We start from the raw sequence: 6000 nt of genomic DNA, 5'->3' as shown, positions 1-6000 counted from the left end.
TACTGGGGCTGGGGGATGGCCCAATATACCTTTTAAGATATTTTGGGATCTGAATGTCTTTCAGATCTCTAGGTGGAGTTACTAATATAGATATGGATATGTGAGTCTAGAATTTATAGGGGAGGTCGGACCCAAATATAAAAACGTAGGAGTAATCGGTGGCGTTTATAGTCAAAGGTCTGGGTAAAAAACAGTAGATAAGATAGAGAGTGAAGTAAACCAAGAACAGATTCCAAGGCACTCCATCTACATGCCCATCCAGCCACTCACCCACCCAACAGCCACCCAGTCTTCCAATTAGCTATTCTCCTATCCATCCAAAAATGCCCACTCTTTGTTAGATGCTGGGCTGGGTGCTAGGATTCAAAGATGAAAAATTATATATTTTCATCTGGATATGAAAAGCCCTGGAAAAGCTCACATTCTAAAGAGAGATAGCACACACTAAGAAGTTTAGTAAAGGCTGCTAAATCATGTGAGAGATGGGTGGGCAAGGGGCTGGTTCACGAAGTCAAGTGTTAACTCTGCTGCTGGGAGAGAGCTTGGAAAGACTACGAAGAGGCTTCCATTGAAGATACAACTTGAAGGAGGATCAAGAGTTGGCGAGGAGACGTGGAGGAGACCAGCATTCCAGGAAGAAAGAATAGCATGAGTGAAGGCATGGAACCCCGAGAGCTCACAGTGTCTTTGGAGAGGAGCAGAGAGACGTTAGGTGCATACGGCACGTGGTAGGAAGGGGTTTGTGGGGATTGGAAGACTTTGTGTGCCAGGCCATGGAATCCGGTCTTTTCCTTTGGGTCATTTGTTTTAAGCTGAAGATTTTAAGTAAAGGAGAGGTAGAGTGAACAAGGTCAGATTTTTTAGAAATGTCATTTGATCTAGGGATGGAAGTTGTCACATGAAAATTAAATCTAGATTTAGTAAGGAGGGACTCGATTATAGAAAAATTATTGCAAGGAGGAGAAAGGGACTATTGCAACAGGGGGAGGAGGACTATTGGAATAGGGGGAATGCTCCGACTATAAGCTCTGCAGGTGCCTCACGAGTCAGGTAAAAAGAGCGCTTCTTTTATAGGGGGGAGTAAGCAAAACTGGACAGAACAGGGTGTGGGGATGTGAGATGAACGGGAGTGGTGGGATTGGATAGTAGCAGACCCAAGAATCTGAGCCCCGCCTATTCCCAGGAGGAGGCTGTGAGCTGGCTCTGGCTGCTCAACAAGCATTTTGCTCCAATTGATCAGTGAGAACAAGAATGTCCGCTAATCGTTTATGAGGCAAGGATTGGGGATTTGGAGGCTCTGTGTCTGGCCTTGGCATGGAGAAGGGGGGCACCCATGGGTCATATCGAAGTCATATGGAGAAGGGTGGTCCTTTGCAGTCAGCTGTTGCCTGGGATACAAAAGGAGAGGAGGTCTTTAACCATCACTCTTTTCCAGAAACATAAGTCACAGGGCTCGGTGAAGTCCAACGTTATCAGAGTCAGTGCTGCAAGTGTGGGAACTGCACAGGAAGATGCGATCCAGGTTAGGGACAGTGGCAAAGCTTGCCAGTAAAACCCTGAAGCCAAGTCCTGTATTCTTCCCAATTCCATGCTCCCCCCTCCACTCCTCCATTGCACAAAGGAGGAAATAAGTGATTTTCCCCTTTGTACAAACACTAAGCCCGCCCGAAACGTTAGTGATGCCCTCAACCGCAGCAGCAACAACAAAGACCACAACTCCATTTCTCATTTTCATATCAATTGGCAGAAATTATCTTTATTAGAAAAATGAAATTCTCCTGTATTTACATTTTTACACGATATGACTGGGCACTTTTGTTGCCTCGGGAGTTATGTACATATCAGTTTGCACACATATTTCAAACCCCATTCCTTAAGACAGCTGATAACACGCTGAACAAAAATAAAAGACGTACTACAAGGAGACAACCATAGTATATACTTCCTCTATCATAGAAAGGTATTAAGCAAACGTATAATTTTGTAGCTATGCTTGGAAATATTTAATACACTTACTAGCACTTCCTCATGCAGTGGATTAAAACATGACAGGTATAAACTGTTACGGTTGGTAAGTGAACATCTTATTCCCAGATGAAAACCACTGAGTAGAGAACACAGCTTGCTTGGGGCTCCTCCATACAAGAGATCGAGCCAGTTCTGATGTGGGTTTTAGACTGTTTGAATGTAGCTGTGAATGGAAACCCTCTGCACAAGGACTTCAAACCCATCCATGTTGGGTTAAAAATGAACTCAGACACGGACCTTTCAAGCTGCTTAATTCAATTCCTTTCTTGTGAGTAATGACCAGCTTGTGTATTATTATGCAACGAGTCTTATAACACGAATGAAAGACGGACAGTTTACCCTCTTTTTCTGGGTGAGAAGGCCATTATTTACGATGTTTATGATCTGCTTCTTTTTCAAGCCACCAATTAACTCACCTAATTCTTTCTGAATATTCAGCTTGAAATATATAGACTATACATAAACATACGCACATTCTATTGTGATATACTACATTGAATTATCCCGACTACATAATCTGGAAAGTATATGCTTTTAAATTTGTTTTAGCAAGGGAATGAACAAGATTAAGATTCATAGTTAAAAACAACTGTTAAAGAAATATTTTGGGACCCTCAGGCTTGGAAGGCATCTGAGCCATATCTAGCCATGTAATTAGTTGTATTGAGTAGCTTACTGAATTTTCTATGAAAATGTTACTCTTGACCTAATTTCTTATTTGAAAAAAAATAAATAATTGACACCCTTTCCCAGGGAAAAATTTGAGAAACATAAATGTTACAATAGCCACTTTCATCTTCCCAAATCCATCAGGATTTTCAAAGATGATCACCTGAATTTGACCCAAAATAGTCGTCTGAATCTTTAGTTTCTACCCTGGAACATTTACTTAATGGTCATGGCCTCAGAGCTGTGTCTACGAACCTTATAAACTAAAGATTAAAAAAAAAAAGATTTGAAAAGTCAATACTGTTCATTTGTTTGAATTAGCTTAACTGAGAATAGAAATAATTCAATAAGTCTTAGATGGCTAATGTAAAAACCTCGGTCGAATTCAAAAGTCTATGATTGTTCTTCATGGAAAAATTGACAATGTTTTTATATTTCTGGACCTTCACTATTTGCTCAGCTATCAATAGTCTTTGATTTGAGCCCTTTAAAAGCTTGAAACAGCAAAATGTCCGATCAATGAGAAGCATTTAAAATGTCAAAGACAAACTTATGTTTGCTAGAGAACAATTAACCTTATTAATTTAAAAGGCAGCTGTGGTATTGGCTACTTGTTATATTAATATCCTTTTGAAGGCTCATCTTAAATCCTTCCCAAAGGTGTGAGAGAGAATTAACTGGAAGAGGTTACGACCCAGGGCTACTGCTAATGAGAAATGTTCTCAGAATTGCAGAAACGCAAACTCATTGTTTCACAAATGTAGCAGATAAGAGGGATTTATGAGTGATAATCTGTTTGGTCTTGTTTGTCTCTATGTACTGATGACACTTTTTCGGAGGAGGTTAATCTGAGAAATGACTCCATTTTCAACAGTTTGGTTCCTGCTCCCTGGAGAGTTGTGTGCTTTGAAATATGGCCGCAGTGAAGAGATACCACTGGCCAAATTGTTCTTTTGAGTGTTCCAGTTTCTGCAAAGCTCAGCATCCCTGGGAGAATGTTGTCATGCACTTGTAGACCCAACAGGATCTCAAAATAGCTATGAAATAATAATAACCTTTCTGTCTTAAGAGACTTTACTGCCAGCTTGAAAGATATAAAGGGCTAGAGCATTTCTCAGGGACCAGGATGACCTTACATTAGGTTAAATGACCCCCAGAGGGGGTGGAATCACAGAACCTCTCCGGGAAACATTCCTTCAAACCCCGCTCAGTTTCCTCATCTATAAAATGGTCCTAATGTGTCCCACCTCACAGTAAATAAAATGCCAGGAGAGAGAGGTGTGGCTTAGAACATGGGAGCGGGGTTCAAGAACGGAATGATGCATCATTGCCTCAGGGTCATCGCGTACACAGTGTATTACACACTACATCATTTTAGGCTCCTAGAAAGCCTGGTGGAAATATTCCAATTGGACATTCTTTAATGAGATAAACCAAACAAGCATTCAGTGGTGCAACAGTTACCTTGACGTCAATGACCAGGAAAGTATCTCTAAGACAATTCGAAAAAAATAGAACAGACTAAGAAGGGAAAAAAAATCTTAATAGCTGCCCCTCAGTCATACTGATTACCAAACTCTTGATCATTTATGCAAAAACTTTATTTTCAATTCCCTGTCACACCTCTGAACCTCATTCTGTCTGCTTGGCAAAGACAAGCAACAGAAGGGTGCAAAGAGCATGCCCTTTCTGAAAATGGGCCACAATGTTTAGGAGAGCGTTAATGGGGGCCACAAGGCAGTGTGTGTGTGTGTGTGTGTGTGTGTGTGTGTGTAACCGCACATATGTGAGAGCATATTGTTTGCATATGTTTAATGGAATTATCCCTGATGTCTACTAAGAAAGAGAAGAGAATAGGCACATGCTAAGTAGAGAAAATAACTCCCCAGGAACCAAAAAAAGTTAAGTGCTGAGTGCAAGCATTCAGGGGAGAGACACATACAGCATTCAAGTCTCAGAAGGGACCGTGAACAGAGGTGGGGTCCCGGGAGTTTTCAACACACCCCAAACCAGACGACGAGGGGTAGGACACCAACCAACTTCCTCACCACAGAGGCTGAAACTCAAGCAATAGCCCCAGGGACCTCAGAACAGAATATCTCTTTTCCTGACTTCTATTCTGACCTCCCTGGAGGAGATCAGGCACTTTGAGACTAGGCCTAATATTACAGATTTATTAGCAGATTCTGTGGCCGATGAGGCTGAAACCAATCTGAGCCTGTTTCCTTATCTGTAAAGTGGGAGCAATCATACTTAACATCCTAAGGTTATTTTGAGGATTTCATTCTAGGACACGCCTAGAATACAGTCTACACTCAATGTAGATACATTTTGATATTTCCAAATTCAGGTGCTGAACCAAGGTGTGTCCTTGGGATGAACAGAGAATCCAACGTTCCAGTAATGTACAGAATAGGATGGACAGAGAAAAAATAAGCTCCCTCTCCACCCCACCATCTTTCTGAAACACACCTTGACCCCTTTTGCCATCTCCTTGTCCCATCTTCTCTCCAGGCACCTGATGTGTTCTCTTTTGCCAGTCACAACACGAGGCACTTGGGACTCAACAGGAATTCTCTCTACTTCCCTCCCTGATACATTTATACCCTGAACTACCCAAAGTATTCTTCACAAGTCAGAAACGAAACCAAACAAAAAAAGGTTTCAGAAAATAGTCTTTTTACATCATGGTCTATTTCCCAATCCTTTGAGGATTTTTTTCGACAACCTTTTCTTAAAGCACATGTCACAAAGCAGGGCTGGGAGGAGGCATGATTTGGCAACGGTTGGAGAACTGAATGGAACCAGATCCAAGGCTGCCTGTGCAAAAACCGAGAAGGGCAAGTCTGTTCACCTGATCAGATGCTCCTGGGTTCCCTAAGTACTGTCTTTGAAGGTTGAAATAATCAAGGGCATCTCCAGGAACAACAACTAGATTCTCTAAAGTTACTTGGGAGTGAGCCTAGGGAAGGGATTGTCTGTCTGTCAGTTTGTTTGTTTGAGCATGGAATCAGATAAATTTTTATCTCCTGACAAAAACTTTATTTATCATTTCCAGTTTTTTCATGTAGTCTATGTTTGCATTTCATGGGTCCTCAGCTATCTTTTGCATTAGGGAACTGAAGTTCTAGACCATACACTACTTATGGGAAGAGACTGTACTTTCTATTCCCTTTGCAGCGCCCCAATCCCAAATTGTCCTTAAAAGGAGAGTGGATACTCAGTCAGGTTCCATCAGCTAATCAGTGTCCTATGTTCATCCCTGGCTCATGAGAAATATAACAATATTATCGCAGTGATCAC

Source organism: Phocoena phocoena, chromosome 15 (assembly GCF_963924675.1).
Source record: "Phocoena phocoena chromosome 15, mPhoPho1.1, whole genome shotgun sequence".
Taxonomy (NCBI): Eukaryota; Metazoa; Chordata; class Mammalia; order Artiodactyla; family Phocoenidae; genus Phocoena; species Phocoena phocoena.
This window is presented reverse-complemented; position numbering follows the sequence as displayed.